Source organism: Corythoichthys intestinalis, chromosome 5 (assembly GCF_030265065.1).
Source record: "Corythoichthys intestinalis isolate RoL2023-P3 chromosome 5, ASM3026506v1, whole genome shotgun sequence".
Taxonomy (NCBI): domain Eukaryota; kingdom Metazoa; phylum Chordata; class Actinopteri; order Syngnathiformes; family Syngnathidae; genus Corythoichthys; species Corythoichthys intestinalis.
Window position 1 is genome coordinate 56,529,266 of NC_080399.1, and position 27,489 is coordinate 56,556,754.

The 27,489-nt window shown below is 37.0% G+C and overlaps 1 protein-coding gene across 5 annotated transcripts in view; it reads left to right on the forward strand.

Annotated features, from left to right (window-relative positions):
• The first annotated feature begins 14,152 nt into the window (after positions 1-14,152).
• The window catches only part of mical2b (microtubule associated monooxygenase, calponin and LIM domain containing 2b), a 129,377-nt gene continuing 116,040 nt past the window's right edge, over positions 14,153-27,489 (forward strand). For all 5 annotated transcript variants that reach the window (XR_009063168.1, XR_009063169.1, XM_057835975.1 and 2 more), the window contains exon 1: positions 14,153-14,364. The gene's annotated coding sequence lies outside the window, so the exon portion shown is untranslated. The remainder of the gene's footprint in view (positions 14,365-27,489) is intronic.

A 27,489-nucleotide genomic window follows, 5' to 3' on the forward strand; every position in this document is an offset into this window, starting at 1 on the left:
AGACACTCTTGGGTTCTTTTTTACCTCTCTGAGTATTCTGCGCTGAACTATTGGCATCATCTTTGGTGGACGGCCACTTCTTGGGAGAGAAGCAACCGTGCCAAACTCTCTCCATTTGTAGACAACTTCTCTGACTGTCGATTGATGAACATCCAGACTTTTAGAGATGCTTTTGTATTCTTTCCCAGCTTTATACAAATCAACAATCCTTGATCGCATGACAGCTCTTTTGACTGAGCCATGATGCACATCAGACAATGCTTGTCATCAAGACAATTCTTACCAGGGGTGTGTTTTATAGTGGGCAAGGCAGCTTTAAACCACTCATCAGCAGAGGTGAAAGTGGCTAGAATTTCTTGCTGGAATTCCCCGACGTGAAGGTCAACACGTAGCCGGAAATTTTATGTTTTTTTTTTTTTTTTAAATTGGGAGGGGGGGGGGCAAACCTCCTAAAACTACTGAAATGCAAAGAAAACTGTTTTGGCAGTTACTTCTACAACAGATTCAAAACTTGGTTTTCATTCACAATTGTATTGTTTCAATGATTTGCAAAATAAAAGTTAACAAAAACAGCAATAACCCCAACCTTCATCCCCTAATTTTTATTTTCCCTCATTTCCTCACATATTAAATGCCAAATAACTACTTAACATAGGATGTATATTAAAATTGAAGTTAATGTAAACATTTTTTTTTTAAATAAGATATAAGTAACATACATTCAGAAAAATAAGTACAAATTACTTATATTATGCAGCGTGAAATGGAATATATTTTCAAGATCATGCAAACATTTAGACTTTTTTAAATCATAAGGAAATGAAAAAGTAGCCTAACATAAATGAACAAATATAAGTCCAAAGTTCACATTGACAGCTAAGATGTTCTGAACCTCCCCATCAGAGCAAATAAAACTATAATTAAATAAAATAATATAATAAATAATAATAATAAATAAATATATTATAATTAAATAAATAACTAAACCTCCTCAACTCTTTCATTGCTCTAAAAGATTTCATCCATTTTATGTTGCATTGGCTTTTTTTTGTCGCATCAATTCAACAACCTTTTTTTTATTATTTTTTTTTTTTTGCTGTTCCAGAAAACATGCACAGCATCTCTGCTGATCACATGTTAGTATGTCAGCCAATTGAACGGATAAATGAGTCCAGGCGTTTTGCTGTGCTGCGTGCATTCGCACATTGACGTGACTCATCCTCAGACTCAGATAACTGCAGCAGCTGGGGAGACCTCCATGCCGTCCGTGGAACAAAATAAATAATAAATAGTGGTGGGAACGGATTACTCCACACAAGCACTTTATTATGCTTGTTGTTAACACTTGTGTATGTAAATCTGATGCTGGTAGATTATTTTTTTCTTGGAGATTAATTGCATGTGTGGCAGCTTAGCATTTGTTTTTTGTTTGTTTGTTTTTTTTACATAGCGTTTTGACAGTTGCCGTCATATTTTCGGAATCAAAGCACCGTGTACCAGAACAGCATTCCGGCCTTGAATCTTATACCGGAACTGCGTTCTGGCCCTGAATCTTATACCGGAACTGCGTTCCTGACCGTTCTGGCCCACTTTCACCCCTGCTCATCAGTGATTCGGCACAAACCTGACTTAATGTTTGGTAAAAATTGGTTTCAATTGCTCTTTAAGTCTCCTTAGTCAGAGGGTTCACTTACCTATTTTCCCCCCTTCTGTCATTGTTTGCATGGTATCCTCATTAAAATATGAAAACCTGTAAATGTTGGGTGGTTTTAGTTAAAGCGGAACAGAATTTTCATCTGTGTTATTTTGAAAAAGATCAGATTACATTTGATGGTGATTTTATGCAGAAATGTGAGAAATTCCAAAAGGTTCAGATACGTTTTCATACCACTGTATGTATGTACGCACAGTTGAAGCCAGAGGTTTACATACACTGTCAAATCTGACTAAACATCTCCCGTTTCAGGTCAGTCGGGATTACTGAATGCTACACAATATTGAGAGAATTTTTTGGAGAATTTTATATCATTTTCTTTGAGGTCAAGAGTTTCCATACACAAAAAGTACTATGTCTTTAAAGAATGTGGGGAAGCCCAAATGATCGTCATGGCATTGGAATCTCTTGATAAATTAAGTGACAACCAGTGGTGGAGGAAGTACTCACTATTTTTACTTAAGTAAGACAAGTACATAAGAAAAAAATTACTCAAGTAAAAGTGTTTTCTCCCGATATATATATATATATATATATATATATATATATATATATATATATATATATATATATATATATATATATACATATATATATATATATATATGTATGTATATATGTACTTGTCTTACTTAAGTAAAAATAGTGAGTACTTCCTCCACCACTGGTTGTCACTTAATATATATATATATATATATATATACTGGACTGTCTCAGAAAATTAGAATACACAATATTCTAATTTTCTGAGACAGTCCTGTATATTGTTCTATGTAAAGGACGTCAGCCAAGGTCGGCCCCCCACATTTTTACCACGCCAAATCTGGTCCCCTTTGCAAAAAGTTTGGACACCCCTGCTTTAAATGGTGGATTAATGTACAGGACTGTCTCAGAAAATTAGAATACACAATATTCTAATTTTCTGAGACAGTCCAGTATATATATATACACACATATATATATATATATATATATATATATATATATATATATATATATATATATATATATATATATATATATATATACATGCATATGACTACTTTTACTCTTACATGAGTAATATTATTTTTTAATTAAACACTACTGTTATTTGAGTAAAATATTCGGCTATTCTACCTACCTCTGGATATTGCCCAATAAAAAACACCACTCTTGTACAGTAGGTGGCGGTATGCACCTGATAGTTGCCATTAAGCTAAGTTTTGGAGTCTTTGAGCTTGTTAAGCTTTTGTTTACAGTTCATTAAATTTTATTGCTTGTTTTTTTTAATTCTGCACAGTTTAAAATAAAAACTGAGCAGTCAATGAATATATATTATACACATATATATACTGTATATATACAAATACAATACAGTATATATATATATATATATATATATATATATTTTTTTTTTTTTTTTAAGACGATTTTTTAGTCGTCTAAAAAATGTACTCAAGTACGATTAAAAAAGTATACAGTGAAAAGAATACTCAAGTAATGAATAACATTTTGAGTAACTGCTTATGTTTGTTTGATTTTTTTATTTATTTTATTATTATTATTTTGTTTAATATAAAATCATTTAATAATAATAATAATTTAAATTTTTATTTAATATATATATATTTTTTTTTAAATAATGGTATGTTTTTTTCTCTTAGCACAAACTTATCCATATGAACTGTTGCTGATACTGTACAATAACCCATTACATAACCACATTAAGGCACAAAAATAGGATAATTCAATTAAGTAGACAAAAAAAGAACAGTAATGAAGCATTATTCATCCAAAGAACATGAGTGCCCTGCCCTCAAGTGGAGAAAATAGTTCCTAGTTTAAACAATGAACACTGTCGTTCCTTCATAGTTACGAAATTAAAAGGATCATTATCTCCGGTTTTCCTTGGTCACTCGGTGCCAAATAAAAACTGGGAGAGAGTTTTAAATCCGCGATTTCGATTAATGTTGAGGGCAGCACTCTATGTCATATTTCTCATTTGTTACACTGCTTTAAAGACGCTTGATTGAACAGGCTTGAGTGATCATAGAACGGCAAGCTTGCGTCTGATTGGTGTAATGGAGTCATGTGATTATTGTTGCAACGTCTCATTGGTGAAATTAGTAGCGCTACTCTTGGCAATGGGAGCGCTAGCAAAATATTATAAATCTAATATGTAGAATAAAGACGAAAAAATGTAACGACTCGTGTGTGGCCCAAAGTAGCGGTGTCAGAGTAATGTTTTTTTCTTCACAAATCTACTCAAGTAAAACTAAAAAGTATGGTGTCGTAAAACTACTCTCAGACGTTTTTCTCAAAAAGTTACTCAAGTAAACATACCGACTGCTCTGTTGTAAGGAAATTTATGTCAACTTTTGACCTCAAAAAAAAAAAAAAAATTTATGAGAACTTCTCGAATATTATTGTGGCATTTAACAAAATTAAATAATTTTGGTAATCCTGACTGACCGGAAACAGAAGAGTTTTAGCCTGATTGGACTTCGGACAGTGAGACAAAAATGAAATCTGTGTTTTTGCATAGTGTATGTAAAATTACAACTTCAACTGTATGTACTCATGTACGTAAGTAAAAATTCAGTCGCAAAAAAATTCAGTAGTGAAAATTCAGTTGCAGAAAATGTAATTACAAAAATTTCAGTCGAAACACAATTCAGTAGCAAAAATTCAGTCACAAAAAAATTCCGTTCGAGGATACCAAGGAGAAGCCATCGACCCTTCTCATTTCATCAGACTTTCAGGGAATCATGTTAGGTTACTCGCACTGCACTGATTATGTGACAGACTCAAGATTATTGGTGTCATCCCACAGAGAAGTTGAAGAAGCAACCACAGCAGAAAATGATCGCTAAGCCATGTCTTCAGAGAGTATACGATTGACTGATTGAGTATAGAAATGAGATGGGGATCGATCAACAGCTTTTCTCCGGTTATCCTGATGTTGCAACTGAAATTTTTGACTGATTGTTTTTGCAAATGATCTTTTGTGACTGAACATTTTGCAAATTGTTTATGGCGATCGAATTTTTCGCAAATTTGAATGTTGAGCAACTGAATTTTCTCTACTGATTTTTTTGCAGCTCATTTTTTGTGGCTCAATTTTTTAGACTTAATTTTGATGGTTAAAAAATTCTGTGTTACAATTTTGATGCTAAAAATAATTATATATGTTCAGTATGTGTTGATATGTTCTCCCTGTGTCTATGTGCATTTACCCTGGGTACCTCAGTTTCTTCCCGCATCCCAAAAACATACATACTAGGTTGATAAAACACTCAACAATCTCCATTGGTGTGGTTGTGAGTGTGAAAGGTTGTTTGTCTATATGTGCCTTGTCATTGGCTGGCAACCAGTTCAAGGTGTACCTCGCAGGCCTGCCAATAGTCAGATGAGAGAGGCTCCAGCACCTCTGCGACCCTCGTGTGGATAAACAGTAAGGAACATGAATGAATGAATGAGTGTATACAGAGGTTAATTCCAAACTCAAACATACTCATGTATTTGCACAGACCAATTAAATGTAATTCTAGCAGACTGAGTTATGGACGTTTGTTGTATTTTGAATAAACATGTACAGTATAGCATAATTACAGTGGTGATATGACAAATCAGCAATAGCATGCATTAAAAAAATGAATAAATCAGAACTAGTGTATTAAGTAATTCCCTGACAGCGTCACTTCACATGTAATTCTATTTTGAATGGGTTTTATTGTATTATTTTAAGGCTCCTGTATATAGATTTTGTGCAGGTATACCTATTGATGTATGGGCACTAATGCACAGAGGTGGGTAGTAACACGTTACATGTACTCCGATATATTTACTTGAGTAACTTTTTGAGAAAAATGTACTTTTAAGAGTAGTTTTACGAAGCTATACTTTTTACTTTTACTGGAGTAGATTTGTGAAAACGCTACTCTTACTCTGATACTTTGGGCTACATGGAGTCGTTACATTTTTCCTCTTTATACGACATATTTGTTCTTTTGGGGGGGGTTTTGCCAGCGAGTAGAGACGAGCCTGCTGTATTACCGGGGTAGCTCTACCGATTTCACCAATGAGACGTCGCAATAATAATTACATGACTCCATTATACCAATCAGACACAAGCTTGCCGTTCTATCTTCACTCCAGCCTGTTCAATCATGTGGTGTCTTTGAAGCACCATAAAAAATGAAGTATTTGATATAGAGCGCTGCTCTCAACATTTCTCAAAAGCGCAGATTTTAACCTCTGTCCCAGTTTTTATTTGGGACCGATCGACCACGGAAAACCGGAGATATGATCCTTTTTAATTTCACATTAGTAATTATGAAGGAACTCTTCATTATTCAAACTAGGAACTATTTTATCCACCAGAGAGCAGTCATGCTTTTTGGACGAATAACGCTGCATTTATGGAATTTTTTCTCTCATCGGAATTCAATGTTTTTGTTTTGTTTTGTTATTGTATTTTTGGCTTGATGTGGTTATGTAATGGGTTATTGTACAGTATCATTATAGTAACAGTCCATATTGATAACTTAGTGCTCAGAGAAAAATACCATTGTTTAAAAAACAAAACAAAAAAATCAACAAAAATATAAGCAGTTACTCACAATGTTACTCATTCACTGGATACTTTTTTACTAATACTTGAGTACATTTTTTGGACGACTACTCTACTTTACTTATTTTGAAGTAACGCTACTCTTACTTGAGCAAAATGTTTGGCTACTCTACCCACCTCTGATAATACAGTAGAAAGTGGACTAAAATTTATGACATGAAGCGAAAACTATCAGCATATTAGCAAAATCCTGTTAAAACACGATAATAAAAAATGAAGACTTTCCATGCGGAAAAAAAAAAGTATGTTTTAGCATAGACTTCACAATATATTGACATCTGCGCCACACCTACAGTATGGGGCTTGCCCACACTCAGCTTCAGTTAAGGCTGAGTAATGCTTCGCAGTCGGTCGCAGTAATTGTTAAAACCAATGCAACGTCGGATTTAGGTTGAAAAAATACGAAAGCTGTACCGCATCCAAACAGGAAGGATTGTATCAGGAGTGATTTGTTCGAAGATTCAAGGTAATTATTATATTTTTCGAGATAGGCGCCCTATGAATCGGCCCCGCTCCCTGTGTCCCGTAAATACATTATGAAGTCTATGGTTCAACTTCTAAGGACGTATATTGAATGCCAGTTAAAACTATAGGCATAGACTTCAACTTCTAAGGACGTATATTGAATGCCAGTTAAAACTATAGGCATTCTTTTTTAAAAGTTTTTAAATCATTTTAAATATACAATTTAATAAGTTTAGAAAGAATTTCTGGACATCCTTGTAGAGAAGTGTAGAATTTAGGGCACCAAATACATGTTATATGCACATAATTGTAATTAAAAACGCACAATGACATAAAATGTATTAAAATTAAACTTACTTTGTTAGGTTGGAGCATTGCTCTTCTGTAGATATACTGTCGTTTTGGGAACTTTCTCCCATTTGCTGTCTTGTCAAGTCCCAAGCACCTTTGCTTGAAGACTTGACTAAGGTCAAGTGGTTTGAAAGTAAACATTTTGTGCGGGAGTTGAACATGGGTTGGTCTTGATTTGATCAGTTCTCGTCTTGCCACAAGTCGTTGTCTGAACTAAAGTCTCGCTGACATCGTCACTATTTCTCCAAAGACTCATTTAGTAAACCAGACAGGACTTCAGGTGCACCTCAGCAGAAATCCGTCATTATAATTTGCGTTAAAGAGCAGTTTGGGGCTGTCAAATTCCAAGATGGGTCCATAGTGCAGCTTTTCTCTACAAATGCATACAAAAGTTCAGTGGCATGCAATCAACCATTTTAAAACACTTTCATCTAAAAAACAAAAGCAAAACTCCTAGCTCTTTTTAGTACACAATTCCTTACTTGTATTAGTTAATTGCCTTCCAATGTGTGCGGCTCTGGTGTCATTATATACGTTATTTTCTAATTTTTAGATCAACAGGCGAATGATGGTAGGCTGTCACAGCAGTTATTTACCACCTGAGGGCAGAAGAGGACAATATATGTGCGACAGTGTCAATACAAAATTGAGCAAAGCAAGCTTCTGAGTGATTACCAACAAGAGTGTTATACTTATATACTTATATAGTGCTTTTCCACCTTTCAAGGCGCTCAATAAATTGAATATAATCGAGCACATAACATAACAAGGGCGTAGGTTTGGTCTCAATATTGGTAGGGACTACATAGCAGCAGAACCTGCATGTACACTTTGTGCTGAGGACGGGACATTAATAAGACCAAACAGTTTGGGTGAACAGGTGTTAGGGCTACATTTCTCACCAATATGAACCTAATTAATTGATAGGCTAAATGATCAATGCAAAGTAAATGTTTATTTACTTATACTAACTTGGGTGAACAGATGTTAGGGCTACATTTCTCACAAATATGAACCTAATTAATTGACAGGCTTAATGATCAATGCAAAGTAAATATTTATTTTCTTATACTAACTTTCATATGTATTGGTTCAGACGATACAACGTTCGATTCAAACCTTTAAAAAATAAAAAATAAAATAAACTACAAAAGAAACATTTTGAAAACTTCCAGAAAAAAAGTCTGCATTTTATTAGCAAATTCAAATTGCAATATCTGAATATAACTTTAATTATATTGACATACACAATAAATACAAACGTGTTAAATATCTCTTACCTATCCAGGAATGCAAAAAATAATCATTTTCTATCTAAATAAAGAAATTAAATATAACTAAAATAAACGTCTTGGTCAATGAATAACAAAAAAAAACAAAAAAAACAAAACAAAAAAAAAAAAAGCCTTCATTCAGGTAAAACACAACTGCTTTTGTCCACAAACACAGCCAAACTTAGTGAAAGCTCCTTTTAGCTGCTTTTAGACCACATAAATAAAATAAAATGACAATTGGGGAGGATGGGGTAAACTCTGATTTGCTACATTTCTCAAAGTTTAATTAACGTTAACAGTAGAAAAAACATACAAAAGCACTTTCTCTAAGCAGCTTCTAACTCGAGTTTTGCATGTTAGCAAATTCACACAGTTTAATGTTATGCTAACTCTAAAGGCTGAGTTGTGCTTCTGCGGCAAACCTACGCCGCCAAGGCAGATCCGATTTACGATCCTTCGCCATAGCCTGACGTGCATCTCCACAATTTTCTGACTTCGCGTTGCATCAAACCATGTTGATGTGACGCAAATGGACTATGATGGGTCCACTCAGACTGTTATTTCCGGTTCAGCACAAAATCGCCGCCAGTTAAAAATATTCTTGCGCGAACGGCCACATCTGCAACCGTCTTCTGCGTCGCCTGCACCTCAACATTTGTTGTTCAATGTTGATGAGCTGAAGATCCACATTCAAGCGTGCCTTCTCCGTTGGCATTGTTGTGTGACCGGAAGAAAACTAGAGAAAGTTGATAAGTTTCCCCCAAAACCGTACAAACACAACGCCACACCCCTCGAGTGGCTTGGCGGTGAATTACAGAGCGAGAACTATCGAATGCTCATTGACGCCGTCACCGCAACACAGAAGCATTAACTCAGTCTTGATGCAGATGTGACAGTCTAAGCATTTTCCTATTCGAGTTTTGCAGGTTAGCAAATTCACAGAGTTTAATGCTATGCTAACTCAAATGCAGTTCGGACTGTCTAAGCCAGGGGTAGCCAACTCTGGTCCTCGAGGGCCCCTATCCAGCTTGTTTTCCATGTCTTTCTCCTCCAACACACCTGACTCAAATAATCAGGATCGTTATCAGGCGCCTGCAGAGCTTACTGATGAGATGATCATTTGATTCAGGTGTTTTCAAGGAGGGAGACATGGAAAACAAGCTGGATAGGGGCCCTCGAGGACCGGAGTCGGCTACCCCTGGTCTAAGCAGCTTCCTACTCGAGTTATGCAGGTTAGCAAGTTCACACAGTTTAATGTTATGCTAATTCTAATGCAGGTTGGACTTTCAGTAGCAAAATTAGTGGTGTTTTCCCCACCTCCACGATATTGATGTCTTTTTATATTACTTATAGTGGATGCTGCTGCTGCTGCTGCTGCTGGCTGAAGAAAACTAATATCCTTCCTCTTCAAAGGGGGCGGAGGAGACGGCTTGTTGTATTTCTGTCAAAGCTGTAAGTGTGTGTGTTGGGGGGGATCAAGTCATCAGCCAAATAATCACGTGTTGGGGGGAATGGATTGGCACATTCAGCAAGTGAAAAGAGGTTAGGGTTAGGGTTTGAACATAAGTGTGAACATAATGAAAATAATTCACTTAATAATGGTAAGGTCAATTCTATCCTTACAACATAAGGGAAGACAAATTAAATTAATGAAAATGAAATGAAGTGAATGAATGAATAAATGAAATCACTATATAATGCAAATAAGGTTGCCTAAAATTTTGGTGGGGACAATTTGAGAAGCCTGAAGATTTGGTAGTGTTATGTCCCTACTATCCTTATGCAAACTGACACCCTTACTACATAAGCATGTATTATTGAAATAACTGCAGAACCCCTACCCCAAGGAATATTACTTATTTACCTTAAAATCCTAATCAAAATCATAATCATCATCAATCAACATCATCACCATACACATAGAATCTACATAAAGTAGAATGGTACAATTCCAAATCAGGTGGCCAAAAAACTTTTTTCTCAGACACTGACCGGGTACAGAAGAACTATAATGCAATGTGGGCAATGACAGCTCGTCTCCAATTCAGTTTCACTGAGAGGTAGAGATGTCCCGATCGATCGGGTCCGATAGCGTCATTTTCAAAGTATCGAAATCGGCAAAAAAATATCGGCCATGCCTTTTTTTAATATATATATATATATATATATATTTTAAATTTAATCGTTTTCTAATTGTATTTAACGTTACAGACATAATGTTACACTCATCCAGGGTCTTTAGTTTAGGCTTAAGGTAGGGTTATCAAATTTATCCCGATAACGGCGGTAATTAATTTTTTTAAAAATCAGGTATCAGGTTAAAATATTTAAGACAATTAATGCATGCACTGCACGATCCACTCACGCATTGTCGCGCTCAATCTGTAATGGCGCCGTTTTACCTATATACTGGACTGTCTCAGAAAATTAGAATATTGTGTATTCTAATTTTCTGAGACAGTCCTGTACATTAATCCACCATTTAAAGCAGGGGTGTCCAAACTTTTTGCAAAGGGGACCAGATTTGGCGTGGTAAAAATGTGGGGGGCCGACCTTGGCTGACGTCCTTTACATAGAACAATATACAGGACTGTCTCAGAAAATTAGAATATTGTGTATTCTAATTTTCTGAGACAGTCCAGTAGAGAGATAAAAGGCAGCGTAAAATGAGTAGAGTGAACTTTCACAGCCTTTGGAGCCTATTTTTTAAAATAGGTTAAAGTCTTACAATCCCTCTCCCTACGATTAGAATTATCATGGGACGCAAGGTAGCAATTGATCTTTTCCTTAACACCTTATGTTATTTTCAAAACAGAGAAGATATATCCATTGGTAGCACTATGCACAGTCATGGTTTCACTTCCCATCATGCATTTGGGTTGAATGGCTGCAGTATCATTTACTGAAAGCTCAACAAATACACTAGATGGCAATATTTAGTCACAATATACAAAGTCACAAGTCTTTCTATCCGTGGATCCCTCTCACAGAAAGAATGTTAATAATGTAAATGCCATCTTGATGATTTATCGTCATAATAAACAAATATAGTACTTATGTACTGTATGTTGAATGTATATATTCGTCCGAGTTTTATTCATTTTTTTCTTAATGCATTGCCAAAATGTATATGATCGGGAAAAATTATCGGGAATGATTGGAATTGAATCGGGAGCAAAAAAAAAACAATCGGATTGGGAAATATCAGGATCGGCAGATACTCAAACTAAAACGATCGGCATCGGATTGGGAGCGAAAAAACATGATCAGAACAACCCTACTGAGAGGTCACCTGATTGGCACCAACCATAGGCACCAAAAGTGTGAAGAAACGTTTCGACAATGTTTAGGGAAAAAAACGATATACAGCCACATTATTAATTTGTGGCACTTGAAGGGATCCTAATAGTTTATCCTTTGCTTATCCTTTGCTAGGAGTTTTTATCCCTCAGGCCTAATCCAAAGCAATAGAAGTTAGTTATCTTATCCATTCATTTCTATATCCTGATTAGTGTCACGCCTAAGGTGGTGGTTTTCCATTTAAATTTATGGCAGAGCTCATAATCACGTTGCCATCAATGTGAATTTGAACCAAAATGTAGATTGTTGTTTTCCAAAGCAAAAAAAGATGTTTGGCGGGCAAAAAGAGCATTAGATCAGACAGTCTTCATTTAGGATAAAATAAATGTGACTATCATTTAGACACAGAAATTCCCAAAAGAATTCCGACATTATGTTAAACACAGACTCTAATCCTTTGCCAATCTGACAACACTGATATCACAGTCAAGAATTTCTGGGTTCGAATTTCACCACAAATCCTTGCATGTCTTCAAGTATGTGAATGTGGGTGTGAATTGTTGCTTGCCTGAGACCTGAAGACATATAGAAGACAAATGAATGGGGCCCAAAATCCCTGGTGGCACCCGTCGCAACCTTACCTTATAGCAATCAAGCAGTTCTCAATGTAAAAGCTGGAAAACCACACTAAAGTTGGCGTAAATACATGGGTTTGCATAGGGATGGTAGCGACATAATACTACCAACTTTTCAGGATGCTCAAATTATCCCCACCAACTTTTCAACAACCTTATTTGGATTAAAAATTAGTTCAGTTATGTAGGGAATTTAGATTGTCTTCCCATATGTTTTAAGGATAGAATTGACCCTACCATTATTAAGTGAATTATTTTCATTATGTTGAGACTTACATTTAATCTTTTTCACTTTCTGAAGGTGCCAGTCCATATTTTCCCCTCAAACTCACGTTTAATTGGCTGATGACTTGCATTGATTTAAAATGTATTGATTTATTTTCTACATTATTTATTTAGACCTATTTTTATTTGCAGCCTATGCAGACATTTTTTCATTTAATCATACATTAATGATAGTCGAGGTAAAAAAAAAAAAATCATTTTTTGTTTAATTAAGCTGTGCTTGTGGACAAAAGCAGTAGTGTTTTATCTGATGGAAGGCCCAATTTTGTTTTTTCTTTTTTGTTGTTGCTGAAGTTTTTTTCTTTGAAATTAAACAGTACTTATTTATTTAACTTAACTGACAGATTTTTAATTTTTGCATTTGTGGATCTTTAAGGAATTCTTAACAAGTTTGTATTTATTGTGCATGTTGATAAAATTTTTGTTAAAATATTGCAATTTAAAATTGCTTATAAAATACAGATATTTATTCTGTAAGTTTTTAAAATGTTTCCTCCCCCCCCCCCCAAAAAAAAAAAAAAAAAAAAAGTTTGAAGCGAAGCAAATGGTGTATCACCTGCCCAATTCACATGAAAGTTAGTATAAATCAGTTCAGATTTAGGTTGCATTGATAATTTAGCCTAAGACTTAATTAGGTGCATATTTGTGAGAAATGTAGCCCTGACTCCCATTCAACCAATCTGTTTGCGCCCATTAATGTCCCGTCCACAGCAAATAGTGTACATGCTGGTTATGCTGTTATATTGTCCCTACCAATGTTGAGACCAAAGCTACGTACTTGTGTCAATATGAGGCAGCAGCACTGAAAGATATACTTTTCATTGATACTGACCTGTTGACCAGTTCTGTGTTGCAGATTCCTATTTTCTTTTCGACATGTTAGTTGTCATAATTTAGTGACTGGGGGGGAAATGGAAGTGCCAATTATTTTATCCAGCAAAAATGAAGACAACTGAAAGCGGACATGGTTGCTTGTGATAATAATTTGGGTAAATACAAAAATCCCTAAAAAAAAAATTGAAATAAATAAAAATGTCCACATTTATGCAAGCTTGCTTGATTAACAGGTTCTCTCTTGAAATATTTAGTGGATGATGGCAATGATAAAGTTGTAATGAGGTGGGATCATCATGACATCATGTAATGAGTGATATCATATCATTATCATGACATACAGCATCATGACTCATTTAAAAGCCTTAAATCCCATGATGATGCATATTTCTTAAAAGGGGAAAGGTGATGAATCTACACGGAATGGTGCCGTATGATATTGTTCCGATAGGGTATCTTTCTCCGACAAAACACGTTTCACGATAAAAACCTACTTATCGTGAGAGCAATTTCCTGGCGTCAAAGAAACCACAATGCGTGTTATTTATTCTTCGTCAATTATGCCTGATTTGAATTATAATAATAGTCGTCAACAGCAAATACCAATAAAGCGATTAATAATGGGCATGGGTTTTATTTTGTAAGGCAAAACGGAAGCAGGCGATTAGTCAGGAAAATTGACTTTATGCCGCTATTCAATTCAGTGAAGCAGTCTTACTCGCGGCAGCTGTCATGTGAGGAGCAAGCAGCTCGCTCAACAAGTACAGTATACTCTAGTGTCGGCATTCAAGCCAAATTGTGCCTATACTTGGGGGAAATTATTTGGGATACATTGTGGAATAAAGACAGAAGGAAGCGACACGTCGCCGAATTACTGAAATGAACTCCGCGGTAAGTAGCTGACGACCAGCCGCCCTGCCAGAGCACGATTTTAATGCCTATCAAGAATGTTACTTTGTATTTCGCACCTGACTACTATTTCCAGAGTCATTTCGACTCTCTTTTCAAACAAATCCAGGGTAGGTAATACTTTCCCCTGACTGCGCTGCCGCTTAATTTTATGCAAGCTTCTGCTTGAAGAGACGCAACAGGTGAATTTAAGCAGGCCAGGAGCTAAGGTGTAAATATTTCATCGGTTGAATTCAAGCAAGCCCGTAAGGTCAGGAAGCTTTGCCGAAAAGGAGCCGTGACCGCAACTGCTGTCGGATACGTTTTCAACAATTTATAATTTAGCTAAGAAATGAAAATGAAGGGAAGGAAATTAAAGATTAAACCTTTGCCGCAACACATAGGGCTGGATACGGTTCTAGTCACAAGCACTGCATTTATTTTGGGGATTTTCATTTCAGTCAAAAGAGTTGAACTTTTTTTCTGTAAAATTTCCAAATTCACGAGGCGAAAAACATTTTCGCTAAAACAGATTTCAAGCTACAAGTCATACATGTCAATGCAACAAGTTGTGCTCTTACCACTTTTCAAATTAAACAATTGCGAATTTATCTAGTTATCGTTTTGATTTTTTTTTCTAATCTCAGATGACACAATTTGCATTTATGCTTTTAGTGTTAAAAAAAAAAAAAAAAAAAAAAAAAAAAAAAAAAAACAGTTCAAGTGATTTTAGTCTTGGTTCTTCCAAATTTATCGGTAGATAAAATATGAAGTAATTGATATCTTGATTTTCCCATGCATCAATTTTATACACTGCTCAGTGGTGGAACAAATCAGATCTGAGCCAAAACGAGAAAAATGGTCAGACTCCTGAAACCCAACGATGAACTACAAGCATTAAAAGGAAAGGGAGAAAGATTAACCAAAAAGATAAATAAAAATAGGTTACATGGCCCCTAATCATAAAACCACAGAAATTCTGTTCAGCATCACAGAAGATGACAACATCAATATGAGACCCAATTTAACCCAGCATAGTAGCCTCTACTACCTGTTGTATATCAGTATGTGGAGTCACTAACATCACCCCTATACAGGGTTCCCGCGGTCCTTAAAAAGTCTTAAAATGTCTTGAATTTAAAATCTGGATAATCATGGTCTTGTCTTAAATTTAATAAAAAATACAGTAGGTATTTCCAGAGGATGCATTTAATGCAGGGGAAATAACTATAGTCTGTTGTAAAACTTCCACTCGTGTGTATTTGTTTTATTAATAGCTGTGCTAAATACAAGAGTTTGGGATTGTAGTTTTTTTTTTTGAAGCTGTGGTGGTGGGCTGCATCGGGAGTTGGACAGCCTCACAATGTTGTGCCACGGCGAAATTGCGTCATATCATGACACATGAGATTTTTTCCCCCAACATTTTTCCCCGAGAAGAACCATATAAAAGATCTGTTTGAAATATTTCATTAGCGAGGCTAATGTCGTAGCTCTCAGCTACGGTACATGTACGTAAAATGCGTAGCCGATTACAGCTACTTTACCCTATGTAATAATCCGACTTTTTTTCTCGTGCAATAGTGCAACTTACGTCTTGTAGATCTTGTTTTTCCTTTTATTTGGCCCTAATACGTACTACATTACCACAAAGTCAACAATAATAGTCCTTCTGTTAATGGAACAATGGCGTAGGTTTGCATAGGGATGTTAGCAGGGTTTCCACTAGGATTTTTTTTTAGATAGATAGGATAGAATTGACCCTACCATTATTTAATGAATTACTTTCATAATGTTCAGAACTTCAGACTTACACTGACATCCCCCCCCCCCCCCAAACACGTTCGATTGGCTGATGACTAGTTAATCTCCATTGTTTTCAGTGTAAATCTACTAGAAATAAGAAATTATTTTGTTTGTTTGTATATGGTACATCTTTCGTAGTTCAAAAATCCAGGCTTAAATCCGACATGAGTGTGTGCTGTCTTCGGCTATTACTAAATGAAGCTTGGCCCCCTTATGATAAGGCGTGATGCAAAGAATGACGAAGTGTCAGGTTGATAGGAATTATGAAGTCTATGGAGAGTCAGTTTTCGAGTATCCCAGACCTCACGAAACTTGAAAAAAAAAAAGTGCATTTATCAAGGTTTCGTCAGCCGTGATTGCGTATATCCGGCTGCCGAAACAGCCTGATAGCACAGATTTAAGTACGCCTGCTCTGCTGCTTTTGAATGCGGTGCTGACGTTATCCCGGCGGCGCTCAGACAACTGCTCACTTTTGCCGTAAAGTCAGATCCAAAAAAACTGTAATGCCCCAGATGGGTGGAAGGAGAGGAGTCTGTATTGGCTCACCCACTTTATTTTGGCAACAATAATAAAGAAAAACAATAACAAAATAACAGCGTGCTGCTGTGACATGCGATCGTTATTTCTCGCTATCTCGCCCGTTCTCCTCGCTTCCTTCTATGTAACAGCTCCACAGTCCGATCGTCTCTTAAGTGGGCCACGCGTAGTTACGGACATTACAATACACAATGAATAGGTTACCGCTGAACCATTCCACTAGGCTGCCATTATTTTGTAACGGCCTTAATAAAAAATAAAAATAAAAAAAACTCTTTTGCAATGCGTGGCAGCTATTATTTTGGTGTGGCGGTACGCCACAATCTTTTTTGTTTAGGGGAGACCCTGGCTTAATATATAGTGTAAAATTTTACGTTTCCCACTAAGGGTGTGACTAAATATCGAAATTGTAATATATCATGATACTTTGCATCCCAAAAGGTTATCGATATGCTCATGCCAAGAATCGAGATACCGTTTTAAAAAGGTACGGGAAAAAAAGGAAACAACAAGTTGCTACCAAAATCATCTACCATAAATGTTTCAGTTAATTCTCTGGCTGACAGTGACGCCGCCCAATCCATTAAGACCGGGAAGGGCAAATGAACGTTAGTTCGTTTAAAACAAGAACATTCGCAATCACTCTTTACGATTTTCGGGGCATTTACAGGTCACTTCATGTTGAGTTTGAGTCATTCAGGGTCTCCGCGGAGTCTTAAAAAGTCTAAAAATGTGAATTTTAATTTAAGGCCTGAAAATGTCTCAAATTCTCCTAAAATCTCATAACTGGTCTTAAATACAACAGTGAAAGGTCTTAAAAATCTATTGACTATACTTTTATTTAGAACATGCTTAAACTTCAGTCTCACTGTTAAATGTTTAGATTTTTGACTACAAAGTGGAGCTACCTGCTGTTGCTGTGCATGCGCAGTTGTGTGTTGACAGATTTAGTTAGCATAGTAGTGGAGAAAACTTTAAACAGAACCACATTACAGTACTTGCATCCATGGGCCATTAACTGTAAAGTTTACACGTCTTGATTCACAACAGAGAAATTCCTGGTGTTCTCAGTTAGGTTAAGCATTTTGCATTGCAATGTGATAGAGCTGTAAATAAATTCTTATACTTTGCAAGTAATCCGGGGCCTCCAATTGCCCCTTAAGTCTTTTGTACTTTATTTTTGGTGTTGATGTGAAATAGGTCTTAAATTCTATTCATCATGGTCTTTTAAAAAAGTCTTTATAAAAATAGGTCTTAAATTCTATTCATCATGGTCTTTAAAAAAAGTCTTTATAAAAGTAAAAGATTTTGCTTGTTGAAACCTGCAGATACTCTGTCATTACCTATTCATTCCTGGGTGACTTCCTGTTCTGCAACCCAAACTCAAGATGAAGTGACCCATAAAATGCCCCAAAATCAACGGGAAGTGACTAAAAATCAACAGGTAATGACCTGAAATGACCCAAAATGACCTCGTTGCCTCGTATTAGCTGCCACTGATGGCCATAGAAGTGTGAGGGGGCCGCTTGAAGTGGGAGGGGTTCATTCGCTGCCACCCTCCCAGTTCAAATGGATTGGATGTCTACTAGTGAAGGATGAAGAAAGCTTGTTATTCTGTTTATTAGTTGTTTTGTCGAATGATTTCCTGACCAATGTATCGATAATGGTTGTATTGCTATATCGTGACATCATCGTTATCGTGAGCTTTGTATTGCATATCATATCGTGAGATACCAAGTAGGCCTGAACGATATTGGAAAAAACTATTGTTGCGATTTTTTTTAGGTTTGCAATATATTGCGATATTATATTGCGATATTAAAAAAAAAAAAGATCTATCTTTTTTAAAGAAATTTTCACTAAATGACTTGAATAGCTGTTTGGAAATACTTTACATAACACACCGTGACCACAGTGTATTCATATAATACCGTTTAATTTGTGAATGATGAAGATTTCTGTATGAAGGTATCCAGGAAGTCATGTCTGCACAAAATAGATCATTTATTGAATACAATATTTTACACTTCAACAGCAGCAAATAAATTAAATGATAAATAAAAGAGCAGGTGCATTAGTCCCCTAAGTTTTTGACAAAATATAACAATAAATAAAAACTTCTGTAAAATAACAACAAAGTTGTCAACATATTTGAACAAAAATATTAAATATGACAAATAAAAAAGCTGTTCACGAACTATAACAATAAATAAAAACCTCAGTAAAACAACAAAGTTGTCAACATATTTGAACAAAAATATTAAATATGACAAAAGAGTTCACAAACTATAACAATACATAAAAACCTCAGTTAAACAACAAAGTTGTCAACATATTTGAACTTAAATATTAAATCTGACTAATAAAAGTGCAAGTGCATTAGTCCCCTGAGTTGTTTACACAAAATATAACAATATAAAACTGCAAAACGGCAACAAAGTTGTAAAAATATTTCAACAAAAATATTAAGTATCAAAACTTTATGTGCAGCTGTACTATATATAGTTATTTGAAAAATACGGTTTACAATAAATTTAAATATAAAAGAAACAAACTCAATTGAACTTGTAAATAATTGAACTGAATAACTGCAAATAACTGTGATGAATAACAGAACCTGAATAAAAAGAAGAAAAGACATTCCTTCAGCTGTGTTATGTATTTGTCTGCATATCGTCCACCTTCCTTGCTCAGCAATTCTCAACTGGGTCTCATAGGTTTTTGGCCAAGACTATTAGTTTATCCACTATAGCAGGCTTGAGACAAGAACGTTGGCACTTAACAATGTTCCCACCTGTGCTAAAAAGCCTCTGATGGGGAGCTCGTAGCAGGAATGCATAGATACCTGCGTTTTAAATGGTCCCACATGTTTGACAGATTACTTCTTGTTGAGGCAACCATGGCGAGGCACTGTCGACAGGGCTGTTTTTTGTCCCTTATAGTCTTGTTCTTGCCAAAATACTTCCAAAACTCCTTTTGGATACAGTCTTCCTTGCTCCTCCAACGTGTTGATTGCTTGCTTTCACTTTGAGAACGGGCCCTCCTCCCTCCGCTCTGCTGTTCGGCCCCTCCTCCCTCCACTCCGCTGTTGCAGGGGGAGGGGGAGGAGCCGATGACTTGCTGGAGAGAAAGAGAAGCTGTGCGCTTTTTTTCCCCTCTCCTTCCTCAAAACAAACGTTTGTGGATTAAAAAAAAGGAAATTAAAAAACTATCGCACGTCCTTGCGATGGGACTATTGCACATGCGCACATCGCGATGGCGATGTTTAAACGATATATCGTTCAGGCCTAATACCAAGAGATTTCCACCCCTATTGCCCACAACCTTGGTGTACGTCAGCAACTTGAGTGGTCGCCATGACCTAATTTCTTGGTTATTCGCGGTTGTACTGGTGAGTGGGAATATGAAGAGATGGGGAAGTGTGACCTTAATAAAAAATGGACGGAAGATGGTTTATCGATGAGGTGGTTGGCCCTTGGTGAAAATTACAATAGTGCCTGGCGCAAAGTAAGGATGGGGCAATATATCGAAAGTACTTTGTACCCCAAAAGGATTATAGATATGCTCCCACGAAGAATCGGTATTGATTGGACGTCTAGCGCTGTCAATGGCACTGAAACCAGAGCATTCATAGCCAGTCTTTTGTGGGCATTTGCCGCTCCCTTCCTGTCCATTTTAGGACGTTTACAGGTTGTTTCCTGTTGATTTGTTGTCACTTCCTTTTCATTTGGGGACATTCTTGAGTGGGTAACCCAAAATCAACAGGAATTGACCCATAAATGTCCCCAAATCAACAAGAAGTGACCCGGAAATGCCTCATCAAGAAAAGGAATTGACCGAAAATCACCAGGAAATGACGTCAAATGCCCCAAACTTAACTTGTTGCCTGTCGGCTGCTACTGAAAGCCACAGACATCCAAACCATTTAAAGTGGGAGGAATGGCAGCAAATGTTCATTCACCCTCCCACTTCAAAAGGATTGGATGTCTACTAGTGACAAACTCATTCCAGTTCACAGCAGAAGGATGATGGGGTCAAAGCCATCGAGGTGCACATGACGGGAGAAAAACACAAGCGGTCTGCGGCAGCAGCTGGGTTCACAGTGAAATAAAATTAGATTTTCATCAGAAATTGTTGTGACATGTTTTGGTCTTAAATGATATTTTCAAGGTCTTAAAATGTCTTAAAATCATTAAATTTGACTTTCAAAAGGGTGCAAGAACCCTGCTACACAGCCGAGAAGAAAAGACCTTCCTTAAGACAGCCTGCGACGGCAAGGCTATCTACAATAACAACGGTCAACAGTTTACAATTTAATTCACACAAAAGGCTGTAATTTGGTATGCAATCAAAATTTAGACCAGTGCAACTTTCTTGATGAAAATGTCACTGGTAGTGCGCATGTCCATCATCAGCACTTGGGTGCGGACTCATCCAAAATATTAGAACTTTGTGCAGCATTTTCTCCGCTGTCACTAAAATACAGGCGCATGAAATTAAGCCCATGGTGTAGTGATTGTAGTGTTTGTTAGAATTCCTAACTCTAAATCTGTTGGCAGGCCTGAATCACTGCCAAAGATTTAATGTAATGAACTGCAAGAACAACAACAACTTCAGTGGCGATTTGACAGGCCTTGAGCCTGTAAAAATAAAGCCAGTCATACAGCATATTTTATTTAGTTTAAACCCGCGACATCACTATGAATCAAATCAAATAAAAACGAATAAAACCATATACAAACAAGTGAAACTTCCCCGTTCATTCAATTGGTCTCTGCTATGCACAATCCAGTGGAGGGTTTCAATTGTGATGGTGCAACCTTACGTGAATCGTACATTCTGCCCAGCGTAATCTATTTGATGCTTTTGACCCCCTTTCATAGCCACCCCTACAGCCTTCGCCAAGTTCCGCCGCATATCCTACCCAGGATAGCAAAGATCAAGAGCCTGTGTCAGCTGGTTTTTGGCAAAAAGTGGACTGCAATCCTGAACTGGTAGTCAGACCCATCACAGGGCAAATGGAGACACATACAATACAAACTGGCGTTCACACTCACTTAAGCTAGGTAAATACTGCAGGTCTTAATGCACAAATCCGATTTTTTAGTGTTTTTCCGACTCGAGTGAGGCATTAACTTGACAGTCTGAACGTGACAAGTCGAATAGAAGTAGACCATTTCAAATCCGATCACTTTCGTATGTGGTTTAAATCCTATCTCGGCCACATTTTTCAAGAATGTGGCGGCGGTCTGAACTGTCAAGTCTCCCAAACTGGAATTTCATTCTGCAGTTATGTCAGCAAAAAGCGAGAGCAGCACGCAAGACTGCAGCGATGTAGCTGATCATTAGCGTTAGCCTAGCGTGAACTTTGCTTTTACTTTGCAGGAGGCGGGCTTGACCACGGTCATAAAAAACTACAATGAAGAAAAGGATAAGCCAGATAATGCTCGGTTTCTTGCTGCGCGCCAAATGAGCAATATTTCAGTAATGCTTACATGGCCGAGTCGGGGCAAACTGACGCACACACGTCATACGCGCGCTGTGCGTAGGTTTTTGTTTTGATGCTTCTGCTCACGTGGGTCAGTTTGCTCAGCGCGTCTCGGACTGCGAATTAGTGCGCATGTGTAATACTTGAACGGGCTCAATGGACAAAGGCAATCTGAACGGGCACGCCAAAAAAACAGAATACAACAAAAAGTCGGAATTGTGCATTAAGACCTGCAGTATAAACCTAGCCTTAGAACTGAAGCCACACAGTAGTACCACAACACCAGATGTGAGCAACTCAAGAAGTGCTGAGCGATTTAAGAGGAGGGGAAAAAAAAGTACCTGTGGGGGGGCACAAAATCCTTTTCATGTCTAAACTATGGCTAAAAATGTATTTTTCTTTTTTTTATAAAGTATAACAATTGTATATTGAACTCTTAAATATTCTTGATTGAAGCTTAGTTTCATGATGACTACTGGTGCACCCCGATAATTATCGGTCCGATAATAAGAATTATGACATAATCCCAATAAATCCAATAATATTATTAATAGGACCGATAAGATGTACTGTAATATTTTTGGCACGGTGTCGGTGGATTGGAATGTGTGCGTTTGTAAATCAAGCGCTCCCTTTCTGTGACGTCACGCTCAAGTGTGCCGCACGGCTGGCGAGAAATACATCCTAATAAGCCACTTAAAAAGATGACAATCGCTTCGATGGTGTTTTTAAAGAGTACGAGGACGTGCGACCTGCGAATGAAGCTGCCTATCCAATTCCGAAGCCAGCTAATAAGCCAGGGTTGTACCATTTAATGAGGCCTTTGAAAAGTTTCACAAAGATGACCGAGGGCTATAGCGATCACAAACATGATCACAGAAATGATGGTGCTAGACAACCAACCCTTTTCCCTCGTCGAAGACCTAGGATTCAGGCGCTACTTCTTCATTTGGAGCCAGGTTCATCATTCCAAGCCGCCGCCACTTTTCTGATGAATTTTTACCGGCAAAGTATGATGAGATTGCCACACGCTTCCATACTTCGATTGGCAACCACACACAGCACGTAGTTTTTCACGTCATTATGAAAAATCTTGTTAAGTCAAAGGCAAATCTATGTTGAATCCACCACTATTTTTTTTTCTTCTAAAACCTCCAAAAATTCGGGTGAATATACATTTTAAAAATTATTTATTTATTATCGGTTATCGATATCGGTATCTGCTTGGAGGAGCAGAAAAGTTATCGATATCGGTTTCAAAAAATGGATATCGTACACCCCTAATGATTACATTTTTCCTACTAGTATTTATGAAATTAAAGATTAAATTATCTACTTCCAGTGAACAAAAAAATGTTCTCTGTGCTTGTGTTAACAAGTAGAGTAAGTTGTGTGGTCCATTGCCAAAGGTGTGGCTCCCACTTATAAGTTGCAAAAAAGCAGGGATTTATCACCGTGTTGGAACCTCTTGAACTAGGGTATTTAGTTTCAAGCTGCATTAAAGGGGAAGGAAATATATATTTATTTTGTCTTCCAGAGGGAAGGAGCTTATAAAATGAATTGGGGAAAAAACACATTTCATTTTTATGATTTGTGATAGTGAAGAAAAATGTAACTAAAAACCAGTATTTTCAGGAAGTGGTCGCCTGACATGTGGACAGACATTTTTATCATGCCAGCACCAGTCAAATGTGAAAATACTTGATTGCGCACCCATCGTCATGATCTCATCAATACCAGAGATGTGACTAAAATTTCGGTGCCGAAAACTATCGGCCAAAAATAGCTAAAAAAAATGCATTATAGGATTCCGGTTTTGAAGACTGAAAGATTACCACAGAATTGTGTGAAGAACCTGAGTCTTTTTGTGATGACGTAATAAAAACACTGCGAGAAGCAACACGTTGGCTGACGTTGTCTCGCTCACACTACTGGCTGTCAGCCAACATGTTTGCGGATTGGCAGTATTTTGAGGTATCAAAGAAATAACAAATTATTAAATGGAGGAAAATAAAATACATTTGCTTCATCACCGTTACACGCTCATTCTGAAGTTGCTTTCCATTGATGTCCAGCGTCACATCGACTACAGTGCATTTCAGCCCGTGTGAGTAGTTTGGAGTTTAATCTAGCGAACAGTATACAAATAAAGTAGTATTTAAATGCCCACATGTGCATTTGCTCTTGTTTAGTACATTTTTATGGCACAACCACTTACTCTTTTTTTTTTTCCACATTTTCCGTTACTTCCACACCCCCTCTGCCAGTTGCTGTTTAATCCGACTGGGAGTGGGTTTGCTTGGCTTCGTCGTTGCCAGGACTCGGCCCACTCACCTGGCCTTTGGTCGATTCCACTTGTTACACAAGAAAAGTGCGAGTCTTATTTTAAGGAGTAGGAGAGACTGTAATAGCCTTGGAAAGACCTTCACTAGTTTCAGCGAGAACGGATTCCTTTCGTTGTTGTACAGTTCCATACAAATGTACATCGAGATCTCATTTAGCTTAGCAATAAGAGGTGTGAGACCCATTTTTTTAGTGTCCCAAACTTCCAATACAGCGCATTTATCAAGGTTTCATCGGCCGTGACGTGTGTATACATCTATCAAACAGAATGCTCTAATGACGGCAGCATCTCAGCAATAGGACTAGGGTTGGGCATCGTTTGAATTTGAACGGTTCCGGTTCCGATTCCACGTTTCAATTCTGGTTCCAAACGGTTCTTGATTCTGATTCTTTAAATAGGAGGGGTAAAAAAAAATTGCATAGTTTACATTAATTTCTTTTAGATTGTTTTTTAAATTATATGAACTTTCAATTAACTTTGCTATGAAGCTAGGGATATTTTGAACTTGTATAATATCAATATTTGAACTTGAATATGATAGTTTCTTTCCACAGGAGTGGACTTTAACAAAGAGGTTTATTTTTCAAAAGCTCACGGAGAAAATGTTTACACATATTCTTTAGCCTATATTTTAGAGTGTCTTATGCTGCAGGCATTTTTACATGTTATTGAGCTCCCACTAATGGCCCAACCTGGTGCAGAATGTCAAACAAACAAACAAACAACTTGTAAAACCCAATCCAGATTAGCAGCGAGTACAGTAAAAACCAGAAACGGTTTTTGTCGAGGAAAAGGATCATTTCTTCCTTTTTCAGCAATAAGTGTGAGCGTTCTGGACAGATAGTGTCTCCTGCAGTGGAGAACACACGTTCTTTGGGTGTGGATGAAGCTTGAACGCATAAGAGGTGGTTGCCTGTGCTCACAGCAGAGTAGATAAATGAATGTCACGTATCACTAGTGAATCACATGAAAAGAAAACCTAACGATGCACGTTGATACGATGGAGTTTTAGGGCCAAATTAATAAATTTTAAAAAAGGACTACGAGATTAGTCGTACTATTGCTACGAGAAAGTAGCAAATACATCTCCACCAGTTTTCGCCCAAGTTTTTCCAATATTCGGTTTTTGGATCCTGCCAAGAATTTTGGGCTTTCAGTACATCCATAATCAATCCATTGTCATTTGCAACTGTGCTCAATTCTTTTAGTGTGTTTGTGTGTGTGTATAGAGGTTATTCATGTGCCGTCACCGCACTTCAGACCAAGTAGTGTGCTGCGACTTTGGCTGTACCAAAGCTAAAGTCCGTTTCACACTAGCGGCACCCCAATGTGAGGGTGCACGGCAACCCGTTCATTGTGTATGTGGGAGGGGGCTACGCGACGAAAGTGAGCGGTGGCGGCCATTTTAGACTGAGTGGCAGGTCTTGAGTGAATGTTTGCTGAGGGGTGGGGCCCAAAATAGAAACTTGTTCTATTTTCACAGCGTTGCCACGCTGATGTCAAAAACACCTCCAATAGCAGATAGGCAAGCGTACTGATATCTGCTGTTTTGGAGGTTGGATACACACATTTCACGGCCAATGAAATCTTGTTAAAAAGCTTTTTTCCCCACAAGGTCTGGGACACTTGAAAAAATGTCTCTCACACCTCTCCTTGCTAAATTGAATGATATCTTCATGTGCATTTGTGTGGAAATTTAGTTCCCGAAAAAAAAAATTACAATCTACCCTACTCCTGGAAATAGGAAAATTCAGTTTTTCTTGTGCAACACTGAAAACAAATGCATTGGTGCTTGACTAGTCAAGCATCAGTCAGAAGAACTGTTGCATTTGGTAGCACAAATTGTGAAGCTGAATGGAAAAGTCTGCCCTTTTACAAGATACAGCAGGTGTGGCGTTAACTGGCGTGCAACAATCGAACTTTGTCCGAATGTCTCATTCAGGCTATGTCGTGATCATTTTAAACTTTTATTGTCCTTCCTAATGTTAATTGCCCCTTTTTGTGTACCAAGGTACCAAGTTGTGTTTAATGAATTATATGAAGCAATACGTTCCTCTGGTTGTGTGCAGTGTTGTGGCTGTTTATTGTATGTACATTGCTCTGTATTATCTGGGTACATGGGTGATTCACGTGAAAGCTACTGTAATGAAGGAAATTTACTAAAGCCATCTTAAAATGGCAGAATGCTATGATGACTCTGTAATTTTTTTTCCATCAACAGTTTGAGCTGCCTAATGTTGTACTGATAGTAAAATATCTATTTGATTAATGTCTAAAAACATTGTTATATTTCACATTATGCTAATGACCACCTGTGGTGAGGAAGTAGGCATTTATAAAAACAAACTTAACTACTTACTAGTGATGCACGATAATACATTTTTCAACCGATACCAATGACCGATAATTTCCTCCTCGTTCCAACCGATAACCGATAATGTCAAGCTGATAATTCTATTAAAAGATGTATGTACATTTTTAAAGTATACACAAGAGAAAATATTACTGTGCAAAAATATAATTTATGAAATAGCTAGCTGAAAATAAGCTTAACAGCCTTATTTTAAGCAATAAATTATTATACTTGATCTTTAAAAAAAATTGTCAGAAATGTTCTTTATTCAAGAATAGGTATGGTTCAAAACATTATTTGAAAGCAGTTTTTTCTTGATTTAGGTGAAAAATGACCAACTTTTTTTTAGATGTATGGGCTTAATAAGAATAAATGCTAATATTTACTTCAAGTAAGTGGATAAATCATGTGCATTCGTCTGTTAACTAGTCATTAACACTCAAAACAAGATGGAGAAAAATATTTGACTAGATTATAGAAGAATGATCTGATTAATAAAGATTTCATAAATATACAGCGTACTGAATACATTGCTGGCTGGCTGACTTCTTTGTGTGGTTTGGTGCATGTTGCATTTATCAGCTAACCACTGTGCTGTCATGA